The following is a 19773-nucleotide window of genomic DNA, read 5'->3' on the forward strand; positions in this document are numbered from 1 at the left end:
GAAAGCTGGGCCCATTGACAAGAAAAAACTTTGGGGGCAATATCTGCATCTACTCTGAAGACGATAAAATCACAGCAGAAGTAGTAAGATAAGGAAATGTTGAAAAGGATTTCCTATCTTTTCCTTTCCACTTTCAAGAGTCAGTAGGTGCCTTTTTTTAAGGTTATAATCACTTTGCTAAAAGAATAAGAATGGGAAAGCCACAACGTTTCATACGGAATTGTTTCTATTATTCATCCAGTTAATCAACATTGTTGCTTTTAATGCAGCCAACTAGAAATATACTCTTTCCAATAACCGAGGTCCCAGCCCTACACTTCATCAAGTGTCACTCTAAGAACCACCAAAACATTTTAAATATAACCACTGGTAACAAAAAATCTGCCATATAAGCACGATTTCCATACACAGCCATGAGTTACTGAACCCAGATTGCCATGTAGAGTGCTGTGATTATTTGGTAATCAGTAGATCATTTAACTAAACTGCATCATGAGTTTAATTTAGTGATTGCTAACCTGTCTGCGCAGTGTAAGATTATCTATAACTGCGTGCCTTGTTCCCTTGACATAGGCTGAAACATGACTTCATTCATTTTTTTTTTTAAGATTTTAAAATTTTATTTATTTGACAGACAGAGATCTCAAGTACTTGGAGAGGCAGGCATAGAGAGAGAGAGGAGGAAGCAGGCTTCCTGCTGAGCAGAGAGCCAGATGCGGGGCTCGATCCCAGGACCCTGGGGCCATGACCTGAGCCGAAGGCAGAGGCTTAACCCACTGAGCCACCCAGGTGCCCCAATATGACTTCATTCTTGAAGTATAATACTAACTCAGAATATTGGACAGGCCTTGAAATCCAAATCATAATTCACTTCTAAATGTGTCTCCAGAGCACCACTGTTGGACATAGACACCAAAGCATATTTAATTCACATGTATGCACATATGTGTATATATTGGGTTTTTTTTTTTTTACACATTTACAGTCAACAATTTCATTTTAAACATCTGATTTTTTAAAAAAAATATTTAATTATTTATTTGACAGAGATCACAAGTAGACAGAGAGGCAGGTAGGCATAGGAGGGGGACACAGGCTCCCTGCTGAGCAGAGAGCCCAATGTGGGGCTCGATCCCAGGACCATGAGATCATGACCCGAGCCAAAGGCAGAGGCTTAACCCACTGAACCACCCAGGTGTCCTTACACATCTGATTTTAACCAACATGCTTTTCTTAGTATTCCAGATAGTCTTTTTTTTTTTTTTTTTTAAGGATTTTATTTATTTGACAGAGAGAAAGAGAGGGATCCAGTAGACAGAGAGGCAGGCAGAGAGAGGGGGAAGCAGGTTCTCTGCTAAGCAGAGAGCCTGAAGCGGGACTCCTCCATCCCAGGACCCTGAAATCATAACCCGAGCCCAGGGCAGAGGTTTAACCCACTGAGCCACCCCTGCCCCAGACAGTCATTTATTTTTGTAAAATGGACTTGATAAGAAAAAATAAAACCAGCTGTCAGAAGATATGGGAATAATTTACTAGATATGATTAAATTTATTAACCTTAGTTTACTTAAACTGAGTGCTAAAATTTGAATTTGCTCTGATTTTGTTTCTCTAACCTATTTCTCGTCTTTAAAAAAATATGTATATATATATAGATATGCTACATCTTCCAAAAGTAAATATAAATCATACACATCTACTGTAGATTTTAGGCTAAAATATTTTAAGAATTTAGTAAAGATATGCTGGTAAAATTGCATAAAGCCAAACTGTAGTAAACCAAAACATACAGACGGTTGTTTCCAATTACCTTTCTACTCAATATAGAGTTAAACCATCACTGCTAAAATTCAAAAATATTAAAAGGGAAAGTAACAACAAATGACAAATGAAATCTTGCCATTTGCGATGACGTGGTTGGAACTAGAGGGTATTATGCTGAGTGAAATAAGTCAATCAGAGAAAGACAATTATATGATCTCCCTGATATGAGGAAGTTAAGAGGCAAAGTGGGGGGCTTGGGAGGTAGGGAAGGAAAAAAATGAAACAAGATGGGATCGGGAGGGAGACAAACCATAAGAGACTCTTAATCTTACAAAACAAACTGAGGGTTGGGGGGGTGGTTGGGGTTGGGTTACGGACATTGGGAAAGGTATGTACTATGGTGAGTGCTGTGAAGTGTGTAAACCTGGCGATTCACAGACCTGTACCCCTGGGGCTAGTAATACATTATATGGTAATAAAAAATAAAAAATTTTTAAAAAAAGAATAACTTCACTCTTACAGTCTTTTTTTTTTTTAATTTTATTTATTCATTTGACAGAGAGAGAGATCACAAGTAGGCAGAGAGGTAGGCAGAGAGGCAGGCAGAGAGGGAGGAGGAAGCAGGCTCCCTGCGGAGCAGAGAGCACGATGCAGGCTTGATCCCAGGACCCTGAGATCATGACCTGAGCTGAAGGCAGTGGCTCAATCCACTGAGCCACCCAGGCACCCCTTACAGTCTTATTTTAATCCATCCTTCTTGTGTGTTGTTTTTACTATTTTTCAGCTTTCTTTGTTCTTTTACTCAGAACTTTATATGTGCTTAAAAAGTTACTAGCAACTCTTTATTAAAAGTACAATAAAGAACTAGACCTTGACTAATTTGAGAAATCAAAGTGAAAAACTAAATTATAACATATAAAACTATTGATTTTCAAACTTTCTTCTGCAGCTCAACTTTATACAAAACTCCAATACTGTCAGCATATCTCAATAATATTCCCACTCAAAAGAAATAATGCATTATTGGTTTTCTGCTTGGATTAAGAACCATGCAGCATACTGCAAATTTAAAAACATTAAAGTTGAGGCCAATAAATAAAAGGTCCATGGTCCTTATCCAATTCTGGATTTCTAACTAAAGAGTGGCATGATAGTCATAGGTTAGTCACATATTTGACTAGAGAACTAGAAAATGGTATTTTAGAAAGCAAGTAATTTACTCAGGATGTGGGATTTAGTATTTTCAAAGCCATTTTCAGGTAATAATAATACCTAGTTATTCTTCATCTTTACTATTACTTTTTTTAAAAAAGATTTTATTTATTTATTTGACAGAGAGAGATCACAAGTAGATAGAGAGGCAGGCAGAGAGAGAGAGGGAAGCAGGCCCCTGCTGAGCAGAGAGCCCGATGCGGGACTCGATCCCAGGACCCCGAGATCATGACCTGAGCCGAAGGCAGCGGCTTAACCCACTGAGCCACCCAGGCGCCCCAGTTTACTACAGTTCTTAATAGAGCTCTGAAAGTGAAACTAGCCTTTTGGGATAGCTGACAAACAAATGTCTGAACACCTGTGTGTTATAATCTACAATAAGCAGGTCTGAAGTGGCTTCACTGAAGCACCAGAACACTTACTTCCTGGGTGCTCAACCATTCTTTCATCAGATCTGTCAATATCCATCCCTTTTAGTAATAGTCAAGAAATAGCATCATTAAATTCCCTCTAGAAAGGGTATTGCAATCAGAAATGACAAAGTAAATTTTCCATCGCCCACAGAAATAAGAAGTATCATATTATATTATAATTATTTTACTGATTCAGTCAATAAAATTTTTGCCTAGAGTAATAATATTTTTGGTGCATTAAAAGTGGGCACTTACTGCTAGCAGTGGAAGAAGGGGGAATTCATACTAGCTTCCCAGGGTACAAAATGGCAACCCAGCAAGTTCATGTCAAGGAATTTATTCTACAGAAATATAAGAAATATATACATACGAAAATATTTCTGCATATATGTACAGATACATGAACATGTACAGATATATGTATATGTACAAGAATATCCATCATTTCAATAATAAATGAAAGCAACTTATATGTCCAAAGACACAAGGATTATTAAATAGGTTTAGTATGCATCTATACAATGCAAAGTATGCTACTCTTAAAAATGATGACAAAATAGATTAGCGTATTAGTACATTTATCAAATTTTTAAATAAACTAGAAAATATACACATGTATACTAAAAATTGTATTTAAGTTAAGAAGGGTGCAATCAAAAGTATCTGCACCTCTTTGGGAGGCCACTTTTCTTTTTTTTTTTTTTTTTTTTTAAAGATTTTATTTATTTATTTGACAGAGAGAAATCACAACAAGGCAGAGAGACAGGCAGAGAGAGAGAGAGAGAGGGAAGCAGGCTCCCCGCTGAGCAGAGAGCCCGATGCGGGACTCGATCCCAGGACCCTGAGATCATGACCTGAGCCGAAGGCAGCGGCTTAACCCACTGAGCCACCCAGGCGCCCCTGGGAGGCCACTTTTCTATACAAGAGATTGTGGCAGCCTACACCAGAAGATGACAAACTATAGTCCTTAGGCGAACTTGGCCCCCCCCTTCACCCCCCCTGCTTTTGTAAGTAAAATTTACTGCAACAAAGATATTCCTATTCATTTATTTATTGTCTGTGGCTGCTTTTCACATTACAACCACAGAGCAGTTCTGACAGACACTGTAAGCCCACAAAGCTGAAAATATTTACTATCTGGATCTTTACGGAAAAAAGTTTCTGAACGCTGGTCCAGAAACCTAGCTCACATTTCTCTCCAATGCTTTCCAAACAGCCTTTCAATTTATCAATTATATGATATAATCAGAGACTAACTGGTTTCCAAACTATCTTTGCATATGCAACAGGGGAGTAAAAGGATCTCAATCCATTCACTCACGCCAGCCAAAGGGGAAAAAACGGAGCAAGTAAGGAGAAGGATGGAAAGAACAGAAAGGAAAGGGAAAGATAAGGATTAAAGAAGGGATAAGAAAAGTTTGAAAGCCACTGATCTAAACGAGGGGTGGAAGGAGGAGGGGAAGACAAGGTGAACCTTTTGGTAAATGAGTTTGTATTCAGGAACTGAGTTTGTAATGGAACCCACAACTCTTAATATATTCCATGTATATTATATAGATGTATTCCCAATTCTCAATTGCAGGGGGAATAGCAGACAGATTTTTAGGTATTAAAATGGTTTGCGGCCTTCCAGAGCTCAACTCAACTCTTATTCCGTAGTATTTCATTTTGCTAATTTCTCTCTCATTTAAGTTAAATGAAAATCAGTCAATTTGATTTAAATTTAGTTTTTCTTCTAGGGGGGGCAATTATGAGGAAAAAACCTTGAGAACAATGGTATATGGAAAATATCCCTTGGGGCGCCTGGGTGGCTCAGTGGTTTAAAGCCTCTGCCTTCGGCTCAGGTCATGATCCCGGGGTTCTGGGATCGAGCCCCACATCGGGCTCTCTGCTCAGCAGCGAGCCTGCTTCACCCCTCTCACTCTGCCTGCCTCTCTGCCTACTTGTCATCTCTCTGTCAAATAAATAAATAAAATCTTTTTTAAAAAAAAGAAAATATCCCTTAACTGTAAGTTCCCTTATATAGAATATTAAAAGGCTCTTAATTACTAATATACACATTTTAACCCATCATTTTTGGTTCCAGTATGCACAAACTACAAATCAATCCTGTTATCGGTCAGTCTAAAAAGAGGAAACTCCACATGGCTACAGAAAAGGGAAGCAAAGTAAAAGAGCAAAAAGAAGTTTACTGCAGTAAAAATGTGTAAAGAAAAGTAAACTCAAAACTCAGAACTGTGCACCCTTAGCATCTGTAAGAAAGAGGGTGCTGAGGGATGTCTGGGCGGCTCAGTCAGTTAAGTGCCTGCCTTCAGCTCAGGTCATGATCCTAGGGTCCTGGGATCGAGTCCCACATCAGGCTCTTTGCTCAGCTCAGAGCCTGTTTCTCCCTTTTGCTCCTCCCCCTGCCCATGCGCTTGCTCACTCTCTGAAAAATAAATAAGTAAAATCTTAAAAAAAAAAAAAAAAAAAAAGAAAGAAAGAAAGAAAGAGGATGCTGAGCAACATGCTATACCATGAAGTTACCACCATGGGCAAAAGCCTAAATAACCTCATATAACACTAGGCTTGGGGCACACAGGTTGAGAAAGACCTAATCAGTAATCTCAAACATTCAGGTTATTTGTTATCTCCTCAACAACAGTAGAAACCAATGGATATAAACAACTATTAGCACTTCAGGGAAGAGAAATGGAAAGTTTTTAGTACGAAAGAGTGAAAATAGAAATTAATGGTTGTACTAGCTACTAAGCTATTGTCTCTGCCATAAATCTAGTATGGAATTCTGCAAATGGCATTCTTCCCTTGCCAGCTAGCACCCTGTTAAGTTCTGCTAGGAAGAGTTGTTAGAAGGAAGTTGAACAGTTCCAGCAAGTGAGAAGGGCTTCCCTGTTTTACTTGCTGCTCCTGTCAGGGCTGCCATGGCAACAAGTTTTTCCTCTAGAGAAAGTAACTCCTTAATAGAGTTGGTTCCAATATCTAGGTGGTTGTTGTTTTCCATTTTCCCAGAACCAGACCCATCACATTCCCTCAGAGGCCACTAGCAGCAGCCAAGCAGCATCCACTTCTCAAAGGTCCAGCTCTTAGCTCTGTGAAGCCCATCCCACTAATCCCTGGAGGTACCAACACTACTCAAGCAAACCTATTCTTTCCAAGTCTGGATCCCAGTTCTGCCCTTCTCTGAGATGCTAAATTCTGATAATCCAAATCCTCTTCTCTCTTTTTTCCCCCCAAAGATTCTGGAAAATATATGGAATACTTCACAAATTTGTGGGTCATCCTTGTGCAGGGGCCATGCTAATCTTCTCTGTATTGTTCCAATTGTAGTATATGTGCTGCCAAAGAGGCACCCAACCTCTTCTCTTTGTTCCCCTAGAAACAGTACATGATTCTTGGTATTACTATCTCTGTATTCTCAGCGTTCCCCCTTTTGCATCACCTTTCCATACTATTTAACCAACTCACAATAAAAAACTCTATTAAGATAATGAGTGTGGTTTCACCTTCCTGACTGATACAATAGTATCAAGTAGTCCTTATTTTAGATGTAATTAATATTCTCTTTAGGTATTATTTTTAGTGTTTAATTTTAGTTTATCTAAAAAATATTTTTAAGGACTATTAGAATTTTATTCACACTTCAGTCTCCCTAAATGTTTTTTTTTTTTTTTTTCTTGTTAGGTATAAGATTTTTTTTCTCCCACAATTCTTTTGGTTAAATCTGTGAGAAAGCCCCAACAAGTCACTAATGTGTTTGTTATACTTAATCTGTCCTATACCTTCTAATCGTGCCTAAGCCCAAAGGGATGCAAATCTTCCTTTTTAACAATAACAGCAAACCCTTTAGTTTGGGCAGCAGTAACTGGAATAGCTAGTGACAGGTAAAGGAATGGCTTTTAATGAGTTATCAAGAGGCAGCAGATTAACTGAATCTTCAAATCCCAGAAAATGTCCACATTTATTAATACATATTTTTTAGATATATACTGGAGTTAGTCACAGTGGGGAGATACAAAATGTCTAAGTGTAAAACATGTACTTCAATAAGATAAGAGTTACTTGTACAACCACTTAACTATTGACCAAATCTCACCTTGATTGCTACCTTGGGAAAATACATCATTTAACCTCTGGTAGCCTCAGTTTTCTCATCTGCAAAGAAAATAGGCTGGACTAGGTCTCTGTTGCCATACGTCTAACATAATAATCTAAAAAATTTCATTTAGTGCTACGGCATTATTATCGAGAGAAACAAAAGACTGGTTTTGTAAAGGGACAAAGTAAAGAGGCAGAAAAAGGAGTTATCAAGATTGATAGTTTAAAAACACAATTTGAAAGAGATTCAAATACACAATGTTGGAGAATTATCTTCTTCCTCTAAATCAAGGAAAGAGAAGAAAATATATGACAGGCAAATTATCTGGTTAAAAAGATAAAAAGTTTCTTTATTTCTGTATTATTACAGTCTTTGAAAACATTTACTAAGTCAGAAAGGATACTTCTTAAATTCTCTTCAAGATAGAAAACATGTCTTTCTTTGTTTTTCAGTTTAAAAAACTAAGTTAGTTTTGATATTCTTCTCTCAAATCGTCTGACCACATGCCATACAGTAGACCATATGCTTTTACAGCTTATTTATAGAAACAGTTAGATTTAAAGTACCAGTTAAGCAGAGCCTGAGTGACTCAGTGGGTTAAGCCTCTGCCTTCAGCTCAGGTCATGATCTCAGGGTCTTGGGATGGAGCCCCACATAGGGCTCTCTGCTCAGTAGGGAGCCTGCTGCCCCCCCCACCTTTGCCTGCCTCTCTGACTACTTGTGATCTCTCTCTCTGTCAAATAAATAAATAAAACCTTAAAAAAAAATAAAGTACCAGTTAAAGGTTCATGGGCTAGGCCAGATCATTTATTATTTAGCAGTTACCGCTTAACTTGATGCAACTCTTAGGTTTTTTTTTTTTTTTTCATTTTATTTATTTTTTTCAGTGTAACAGTATTCATTCTTTTTGCACAACACCCAGTGCTCCATGCAAAACGTGCCCTCCCCATTACCCACCACCTGTTCCCCCAACCTCCCACCCCTGACCCTTCAAAACCCTCAGGTTGCCCCAACCTCCCACCCCTGACCCTTCAAAACCCTCAGGTTGTTTTTCAGAGTACATAGTCTCTTATGGTTCGCCTCCCCTCCCCAATGTCCATAGCCCGCTCCCCCTCTCCCAATCCCAACTCCCCCCAGCAACCCCCAGTTTGTTTTGTGAGATTAGGTTTTGATTCAAGGGAAATTTGGTGAAAACAACATTCAAATTTTATAATCAGTTAAAATTACTCCAATGTAAACTGAGGGAGAAAAACTGAAGGAGGATAACTAATGTTTTGAGTGATCTCCCTGATTGCTCTGTGGATAATGGTTTGTAGGGAGGGCAAGAGTGAAAGTAAGAAGTCCAACTAAGACACTAAGCTATAGTTCAGATAGAAAATGATACTGACTTGATTTGTATCAGTGGAAATATCACTCCATTCATGTATCAGTGGAAATAAATTTTAAAAAAAGAGCTTTCTTTTGATGGCCTCAATAAGGTCAAACATTTTTGTAGAAGATACTAAAGTAACTGAATTAGAAAAGTAGATGGCAGAAAGAAAGAAATATATGCTAAAAAGATATAAATGAGGGATACAGCTTGGTGATAATGACAAGCTTGTTAACTTGTTAAGATGTGACTATAGTACAGTAGAGCATGGGACTATTGATCTCGGGGCCAAGAGTTTGAGCCCCACATTTGGCATGACTATAGGAGTAGGCAGCTTAGAAAGGTTAGAGACAAAGATAACTACAAGTGAGACAATGGAAGCTAAATGAGAAGTAATGCTATCATTATTAGCAAATACCTGGATATTCCCCTACTAACATCTGTTGGTCAGAATGTTTTATACAACATACATAGTACACTGTATGCAAATGAGATTATAACTGCTAATAAAATATCTAACTTATAATGTCCCTCTTAATGTTATTATTAATCTAACCATATACCCAAACTTATCAGTCCACTAAAATAGCAATGGCTTTAGAACTTTCATGGAGACATTCAGCAACAGAATAATAATATCTAGGCAATATAATAGTATTTTTTACTATGGAAGGTAACTAGAATTACTGTGGTGATCATTTTGCAGTATACACAAATATCTGTCATTATGTTGTAGACCTAAAACTAATTTAATGTTATACCTCAATTTAATTATACCTCAGTTTAAAAAATAATAGTAATAATGGTTTTTTCCAAAGCTATTTGTACACAGCATACTTAAAACAGACCATATACTACAAATTGTTCAAGTAAAAGATGGAAAGATTGGGTTCTTTACACCAATCTCTCACTTTTTTATAAGTCTTACTATTTCTATAATAAAAAGTTGACAGAAAAACTAAGTGTTGAGAATGTGGGCTGGCAACCACAGTCTCAGAATCTATATTTTTTTAAATTAACCAATATTGTATTATTTGTTTCAGGGGTATAGGTCCGTGATTCAGAATCTATATTTTTGATGAAAAGTGGGCTCCTCTATTTTGAAAAACTGGTATGTTGAGCTCTATAAATTGCCTAAGGCAAGATGCTAAGCATAGGAAAGTCATCCACTTTATGAAACCCTTTGTCCCGGAATAGACACTATGAATCTTTCAAAATAAAGGAGTGTTAAGTTTGCTGCTCAGGATAATACATTGAACATAAAAGATTACTAATGACTTATGCGCTCCTAATGTAGCATGAATCATGCCAGCAACACTAGGATACTAGTTTCAACAAATAGTCTATTTTATTTATAAACTTCACCAGAATATTATCAACAGCAGTACTAGAAAATGGAAAGCTAATAAAATTAGGAGGAGGCATCGGCATACTGCACACAGTGTTTCTCATAGTTCTAATGCAGAATCTAATGGATGAGAAATCCATCTTTTAACTTAAAAAAAAAAAAAAAAGAGCCAGTAAACCTAGAAAAATAGACCTCTATTTGACAAAGTTATTAGAGAATATTTTGCTACCTCGATTCAATAAACTGCACTAGTGAAACCAGTTTCTTTTATAAGAAAAAAAGAGAGGCAGCATACTTTCTTCTTCTGTTTTATTATACTTCAAAAAGCCTGATTATATTAACAGTTTCTTGTTTTCCTTGAACAATATCTGAAGTAGAAGACAATTGAAAGATTAGAGGATTATAAATATTCTCTTTCTATAAAGATATTTTCCTAATTCTATAATAGAGGATATTATAAATACTGGATAATATCAAACTTTCAGAAATCAATGCCTTTCACAAACACCCAGGTTACCTACCTGTGAAATAGAGCATTTAATATCTAACCCTGATTTTATTTGATATCATGACCAAGTATTTTTCTGAAAAGTAAATGGTTATTAGCAATTTCTACAATAGTTCCATAACAGCAAAGGCAGAATCCATGTTTAGGTGATTACTTTATGTTTTGATTCAGTTATCTGCAGGGTGTCTGCATGGTACTCTAACTATTTAAAGCCAGCAAAAAAGATTACAGCTCACACTAACTGGATTTTCACAGCTCCCTATCATTCGGCTTGAATTCCTCATGGGCAGATTAAAAGGGCCAAGGCAAACAATAGTCTTTTTACAAGGTGGTTATTGGGGGGCGGGGGGGGGGGGAGAAGAGGAAGAAGAAAAGAGAAGGAAAAAAACTATATTTTATGGTCAAAACAACAAAATTATTTAAGGAAGCAGCCACATAAAAACAAACAAATGTCTAGCAGAGGTAAAATTCCAGGTGTTGCAATATAATGAACACAAATCAAGAAATTAGTAGCATCTGAAAGAACAGTAGTTTTTTTCTGAAATCTGTAACATAGATAATATGGTTTTAGAGTTCAAAGATGGTTAGTTATGGCATCAAAGAACAGAGTTAAAAGTATCAATGATGACTTAGTTTAACTTACTATTATAGTATACATAGATAGGCTGAGGCCCAAAGAACTCAACATGTTATTTTCAAGTCAACTACTGGCAGATTATCAAAATAACCATGAAATATTTCATGTTCTTTTCCACTTTCACTTAACCACCCTCTCATTCTCTACCTTCATTCATTTCAAATGATCAAATAACTTCCCAATCTCTGATTAGCCTTTTTCAGTGAGTCCTGGATACAAGGCCTTCCTTATGCATTATCTCCCCTAATCCTCATGCAATCCCAGGAGGTAGTTATTTTCATCATGGCTATTTTACAGATAAAAAAAAAACCTAAGACTTAGAGAGATTAAGTGACTTGCCCAGGATCACACAGCCCATAAATAGAAGAGCTGGATTTAAAATCAGGTCTACAGAACTCTAGTGTATGAGCTTTTAACTACTGTGCTATACCTAGCTTCTCTATTAGCTTCTTTTCCTCATTTCATGGATAAGCCCCAATGGATTACACTTTTCTTTCCCCGCACCATTCATTCACACAACTCATCCAAACACTACCCTTAGTGTCTCCACACTACTGTTCAGTATTAAATAACCAGCTGGTTTCTGAACCCAAGTTAGATCAAGATCCAGTTGGATAACATTCTTTACTTATTTTCTACTTATCTTATCCTCTACTCCACTACCTTAAGTAAAGCTTTATCACTGCTCTTTCAACAGTACTTACTATAAAACTTCAAAATGGTCTCTTAGGCTTTAATCCTTTCTCCTTAATGCTACTTCCCAGATTTAAAATTGTTCAAGTCAAAACTCCTTCTATAACCTCTGTTTAAATTTATTTTAGTGACAATAATCTCAAAAGGAAAAATAAGTTTAAGTGCATATATTTATATTTGTTTATAGCTTTTTAAAGAAATTCTAGGAGGATGTGTAGGAAACTAATAAATGTGGGGACCTGGATTTCTGGGGGTTGATGTGAGGCTAGGAATTGGGTGGATAGGAGACGAGGTGGAAGAGAGATTCTTTATTGTATGTTTATATCATTATGTAATGTTCAGTTTTGAACTATGTAAGTATACTACCTATTTTTTTAAAGGATATTTTAAAGATTATTTATTTATTTATTTAATTGACAGAGAGAGAGAGATCACAAGTAGGCAGAGAGGCAGACAGAGAGAGTGAGAGAGAGGCAGGCTCCCTGCCGAGCAAAGAGCCAATGCAGAACTCGATCCCAGGACCCTGAGATCATGACCTGAGCCGAAGGCAGCGGCTTAAACCACTGAGCCACCCAGGCACCCATGTAAGTATACTACCTATTAAGAAAAAAAAGAGGAAAGAAGAAGGAAGGAAGGAAGGGGAGGGAGAGAAAGAAACAAAAGAAAAAAGGAAGAACAAAGCTAAATGTCACCCTCTTGTTTCCACCCTCTTCTGCATATTGCCTGACAATAAAATGGTAATTTCACCCAAAGGCAGGGAATAAAAATAATTCCCAAGCACTCTATGATCCCTCTTGATTCAGTCCTTTCCTTTTTCCATCTCCTTCTTACTTCCTCTTCCATGTTCTGTTTTTCCACATGGCTTAGTATCAACACCTTTAGAAAATCTTCCTTGACTAACTCATTTTGGGTTAAGTAGCCCTTTGATATGCTTCCCTAGTATAGTGAGCATCTCTCTGTCACAGCACTCACACTACACTGTTACCATCTATTTACACGTCCAATTATCAAACTAGATGAAAGTTTCCCGAAATCAAAGACCATGTCTTATTCATCTTCACCATCTCCAATAATCACAACAGTGCCAGGCACATTTTAATAGCTCCCAAAGCAATCGATGGCACATGGCATTTATCTTTGCTATGGCCCATGGATCAGATTCAGCAGTCACTGTCATTTAATCTTACCATATGAGAAATATTGCTTTGGTCAGTATAGCCTCCCCTTTATAGGTATCTACATTTATCAAATTCCAAGTAAAATACATGAAGAGTTAAGGATCAAGAGGAATTAAAAACCCAACACTCCAGGTCAGAACACTCCTGAGCTCCGTACCTACTTATCCTTTTGCCTACTTTATTTCACTTCTTGAATGTCCACAGCAAACTTACAATCTTCTGTCATACCACAGTCTCTTCCAGGATAACCGTTGGTCAATTTTATACATACATATACATATCTGTGTATATATGTATATATAAAATCCATCACTCCAATAATACAAACCAGAAAACTACTGGTTATCCTTAGCATCTTCCTCTCTTTTACCAAACCAAATCCATCATTAAATATATAAATATGTCTCAAATCCATCAACTTCTCTATGTTTAATGCCAAATCCCTGGTTAGAGCTACTATTACATCTCTCCTAGACTACTGTGCTACTAATCTGGTTTCTCTGCATCCACTCTTATCCTCTGCAATCTGTTTTCCACACTGCAGCTGGAGTGTCTTTTCAAAACACTAATCTGATCATGTCACCAATCAGATTAAAACACTTCAAAGGCATCCTGTTATTCTTAAGATAGAGACCAAAATCCTTAACCAGGTCTACAGGGCCCTACAGAGTCTAGCCCCTATCTGCTTCTTTGGCCCCAACTCATACTGTGTTCCCCCCTCTTCTCCATACTAGTGACTCTTAACATCTTTCAGTCCCTGTTCATATCAGTCTCTCCTGCATCTAGGGACCTTTGCAGATGATGTTTCCTCTGTCTACAATGTTCTTCTTCATTCACTGGTTTCAATTCATCCTCATTTCTTTAGGAAAGTGTGTCTGATTGTTGTAAATCAAATTCCCTCCCCTGTTATATGCTATGTAGAGTACTATGCATATCTCACCTATGATATTTATCACCACTGAAAGTTTATATTTATTTAGTGACTTCATAATTGCTGTTTTCCCTCACTGGACTATAAGCTCCATGGATTCAGAACCATAACAATCAATCACCATGGGATCCCCAAAAAAACAACTCAGAGCCAGACACAGTAGGTACTTCACAAATATTTGACAAATTAGTGACAGAAAGAAAGGAAGGCATGTCTTAGGTAGTAACACCTCGGCTACATTCAGTCACCATTGTCCTTGCATATGGAAAAGGTAGAATCCAAATCAGGTTAATTAATTTAATATGAAGAGTCTAATCATCATAATTTTTAAAAATTTTATTTATTTATTTAACCCAGAGAGAGAGAGAGATCACAAGTAGGCAGAGAGGCAGGCAGAGAGAGAGGGGAAGGAGGCTCCCCACTGAGAAGACAGCCCGATGTGGGGCTCGATCCCAGGACCCCGAGATCATGACCTGAGCTGAAGGCAGAGGCTTAACCCACTGAGCCACCCAGGCGCCCCTAATCATCATAATTTAAAGTTTATACTGAGAACATTTTCCTTCCCCTTCAATCACAAAATATTATATATAGTCTTCTTCATTCAAGACTGGTAAGGTAATCTTGCACCACAAAAAGAGATTTCAGAGACCATGTACTCTATCCCTCTCATTTCACAGTTAAAGAATATAAACCCAGGGGCGCCTGGGTGGCTCAGTGGGTTAAAGCCTCTGCCTTTGGCTCGGGTCATGATCCCAGGGTCCTGGGATCAAGCCCCCGCATCAGGTTCTTCGCTCAGCAGGGAGCCTGCTTCCTCCTCTCTCTCTCTGCCTGCCTCTCTACCTTCTTGTGATCCCGGTCTGTCAAATAAATAAATAAAAATCTTAAAAAAAAAAAAAAAAAGAATATAAACCCAGAAATGTTAAGTGACCAATCCAAAGTCATATACAAATTAGAAGAGCCAGGACTAGAGCCCACTTACCAGTCTAATATAATAACCAGTAAATCTACTATGGTGAAACATTATGGATTTTTTTCAGAGAAAAGAATGCAGTACTCATTACTAATTTATAATCTAGTAACCCTGTAGGTACATACACATTTGTCTGATCACATGCTCTAATTCTGGGTTGAGAAAATGTGGTAACCATTATCCCCAAAGAACCATGTAAAAGTTGTATACTCAACAACAGCATAGCTTTTATCTATGGAATGAATGGTCTAAAAGCAGTTAGTTGTTGGGGCGTGGGGAGGTAGGGAGAAGGTGGTTGGGGAGGGTATTTGCTATGGTGAGTGCTGTGAAATGTGTAAGCCTGATGATTCACAGACCTGTACCCCTGGGGCAAATAATACAGTGTATGTTTTTTTTTTTTTTTTTTTAGTATATGTGCTGCCGAAGCGAGCACAATACAGTGTATGTTAATAAAAATAATTAAAAAAAAAAAGCAGTTGGATGTGATCAGAAGTATAACCCCATAGAAAAACTTTTAAATTGTTTTGTGGATGTGGAAAAACTTTGGGTGGAATTCATGAGATTAGCTATAGATAGGCTGGACATAAGGTTCTAGAACATACACTTATACATATGTATCTGAAATTCCAAGAGCTCTGGCCTACTGAAAACTTAGATAATGGATTCAAGGACAAAAAGACAGCAAGCCAGATGCCAGTCTTCAGTGAAAGAGGAATATTATCTAGGAAATATATGGCACCAAAAGAAAGAAATTAAGTTTCATGATGACTAGCACAAGCTGCACAGTATATTTTAACTTATTCTATTTGAACTAAAGGGTGAGAGAACAATTATTTGGAAGGGAGAATAGAAAGTAAAAAAGATAACAAATTGATCTCATACTGAAGTATACTGGAAGTAAAAAAAGAAGATGGAAACTCAGATTCTAATAATGGCAGACTAAATAAATCCAGATCAATACTTTCTCTGAGAAATAATACAATGGGTAGAAATTAAAAAAATATATATTTATGGCTTCTTTGATGGCATTTAAGACTTAGAAATTCAAAGCGTGCCTTGGTGGCTCAATTGGTTAAGTGTTTGCCTTTGGCTTAGGTCATAATCCCAGGGTCCTGGGATGGAGCCCCAAGTTGGGCTCCCTGCTCAGCGGGGAGTCTGTTTCTCCTTCCCTACCTCCCCTCGCTTGTGCTCCCTCTCTCTCTCAAAAAAAAAAGTGACTCAATTGCTGAGAAAAAATTAATATAATCCCATATTGCCCTCAAAGGCAATAGAAATGAACCTAACTGGAACCACACACAATGAAGTCATAGATTATAAAATAACTAAGCTTAGTAAGTTAAACATACCAATTGAAAGACAGTGGCCGTCAAGATGAATTTTTTTGAAGTCTATACAGGCCTACCTCAAGAAACAAGAAAAATCTCAACTGAACAATCTAACTTCACACCTGAAGGAACTAGAAAAAGACATCCAAAATTAGTAAAAGGAAAGAAATACTAAAGATCAGACTGGAAATAAATGAAATAGACTAAAAAAGTAATAGAAAAGATCAATGAAACTAAGGGTAAAATTAAAAAACCCTTTAACTACAGTAAGAAAGAAAAGAGGGCACATAATCAGAACTGAAAGAGAAGTTACAACTGATTACAGCCAAGAAATAGAAAAAATCATGAAAGACTATTTCAAAAAATTATACACCAATGAAATGGAAAACCTAGAGGAAACAGATAAATTCCTAGAAACATACATTGTTCCAAGACTAAATCATGAAAAAAAAAAAAATCTAAATAGACTGATTACTAGTAAAAAGACTGAATCTTTAATCAATAAACTCCCAACAAGCATAAGTCCAGGAGCAGACAAATTCATAAGTGAATTCTATTAAATATTCAATGAAAATGTAATACCTATCCTTCTCAAACTCTTCCAGAAAATGAAGACAAGGGAATATTTCCGAACTCATTTTGTGAGGCCAACATTACTATAATATCGAAATCAGACAAGGACACCACAAACAAATAAAATTACAAGCCAATGAACGTAGATATAAAAATCTGCAACAAAGTATTAGCAAATTCAGTTAAAAATACATTAAAAGGATCATATACCTCAATCAAGTGGAATTTACTCCAGAAATGCAAGGATGGTTCAACATCCACAAATCAATCACTGTTATACAAATATATTGACAAAATAAAGGGTAAGATCACCTGATCATCTCAATAGATGCAGAATAAGAATTGGACAAAATTCAATTTCTATTTCTGATAAAAAGGCTCAACAAAGTGGATACAGACAGAACATAATACTACAACATAACAAAAGCCATATATGACAAACCCACAGCTAACATCATACTCAATGGACAAATGCTGAAAACTTCTCCCTTTAGATTAGGAAGAAGAAAAGGATGCCCACTCTTACCACTTTATTCAATATAGTATTGAAAATTCTAGCAATTGGGCAGGAAAAAGCAATAAATGGCATCAAAATTAGAAGGAAAGAAAGTAAAATTATTACTGTTTCTGAACAACATGATGTATAGAAAACCCTAAAACTCCACCAAAAAGCTCTTCGAACTAGTAAATAAACACGTTAAAGCTGCAGGATACAAAATCTATATGCAAAAATCTGTTATGTTTTTACAAACTAACAATGAACTATCAGAAAGAAAAATAAAGAAAACAATCTTCTTTAGAACAGCATGAAGAAGAAAACTTAGTAAAAATTTAACTAACAAGGAAATGATCTGGACACAGAAAACTGTAAAAATTGAAGATGACACAAACAAATAGAAAGATATTCTGTGCCTCATAGACTGGAAGAATTTCTAATGTTAAAAGGTCCATATTACACAAAATAATGTACAGATTCAATATAATCAAAATGCCAATAACATTTTCATAGAAATAAAATGAACAATCCAAAAATCAGTATAGAAACACAAAAGATCCCTAGTAGCCAAAGCAGTCCTGAGCCAAAGCTGAAGGCATCATGCAACTTGATTTCAAACTATACTACAAAGCTATAGTAATCAAAACAGTATGATATTGGCAAAAAAAACAAACCAAAACAAAACAAATACATGTATAAGTGGAACAGAATAGAGACTCCAGAAATAAACCCATACATATATGGTCAATTATTTTTATAACAAAGGAAGAAAGAATATACAATGTGGAAAAGACAGTCCCTTCAATAAATGGTGCTGGAAAAACTGGACAGTCACATATGAAACAGTGAAACTGGATCACTATCTTATACCACACACAAAAATTAACTCAAAATGGAATAAAGACTTGAATGTAAGACTTGACATCATAAAATTACTAGAAGAAATCATAAATGGGGGTAAACTCTTGAGATTCACTTAATGATATATTTTTAGATCTAACTCCAGAAACAATGATCTAACTCCAGAAAAGCAACAACAAACAAATGGAACTACATATGCACAGCAAAGAAAACCAATGGCAAAAATAAAAAGGGGACTTACTGAATGGGAGAAGATATTTGCAATCATATATGAATCTAACAAGGTGTTAATATAAAAATATACAAAGAATTCATAAACTCAATAAAAAAAAATCTGATTAGAAAAACTGGCTGGGGATTGAACAGACATTTTTCCAAAGAAGACACATGATGGCCAACATGCACATGAAAAGATGCTCAGCGTCACTAATCATCAGGGAAATGCAAATGCAAAATAAGATATCACCTCCCAACTATCAAAATGACTACTGTATAAAAGACAAAAAAATAACAAGGGTTGGTGAGGAAGCGGAGAAAAGAGAACCCTTGTACAGTCTTGGTGAGAATGTAAAATTGTGCAGCCACTGTGGAAAACAGTACAGAGGTTCCTAAAAAAATAAAAAATAGAACCACAACTGGGTTGCTCAGTCAGTAAAGTACACAAATCTTGATTTCAGCTCAGCTCCTGAGCTCAGGGTCATGAGATTGAGCCCCATATCGGGTTTCAAGCTCACCATGAAACCTGCCTAGCATTCTTTCTTCCTCTCCCTCTGCAACCCCCAAACTCTCTAAAAAATAAATAAATAAATAAGAAAGAAAGAAAAAGAAAGAACCATACAATCCAGCAATTTCACTCCTGCAAATTTATCTCAAGAAAATGAAAACAATGATTCAAATTGATATATGCACCCTTATGTTCATTACATTAATTTACAATAGCCAACATATGGAGAATATCTGAATAAAAATAATGTGTGTTTGTGTGTGTATAAGGAATACTACTCAGCTTTAAAAAAAAGTGAAACCTTGCCATTTGCTACAGCACGGGTGGATCTCTAGAGTATTTTGCTAAGTAAAATAACTCAGAGAAAGAGAAATACCATATGATTTCACTTATAAATGGAATCTAAAAAGGAAAATAAGCAAACAAAGCAAAACTCACAGATACAGAGAACAGGTTGGTGCTTATCAGAGAGGAAGGAGATTGGGAATGGGCAAAATGGGTAAAAATCAAATTTCCACATGTAAAACACGTAAGTCATGGGGATGTAATGTACAGCATGGGGACTATAGTCAAAAATACTTGATTACAAATTTGAATGTTGCTAAGACACTAAATCTTAAGTCTGCCTCACATGAAAAAAATGGGAATTTGTATGGTGACAAAGGGTGAACAGACA

The 19773-nt window shown here is 36.5% G+C and overlaps 1 protein-coding gene and 1 non-coding gene across 3 annotated transcripts in view; both read right to left on the reverse strand.

The window, feature by feature from the left end:
- Positions 1 to 19773, reverse strand: part of RSRC1 (arginine and serine rich coiled-coil 1) — a 428947-nt gene that overhangs the window by 271118 nt on the left and 138056 nt on the right. The window lies entirely within an intron of this gene.
- Positions 6633 to 6738, reverse strand: LOC123941044. Its single transcript, XR_006818144.1, has one exon. It is a non-coding gene; the product is annotated as a U6 spliceosomal RNA (small nuclear RNA).

The sequence above is a fragment of the Meles meles genome, chromosome 4 (genome assembly GCF_922984935.1).
Source record: "Meles meles chromosome 4, mMelMel3.1 paternal haplotype, whole genome shotgun sequence".
NCBI lineage: Eukaryota > Metazoa > Chordata > Mammalia > Carnivora > Mustelidae > Meles > Meles meles.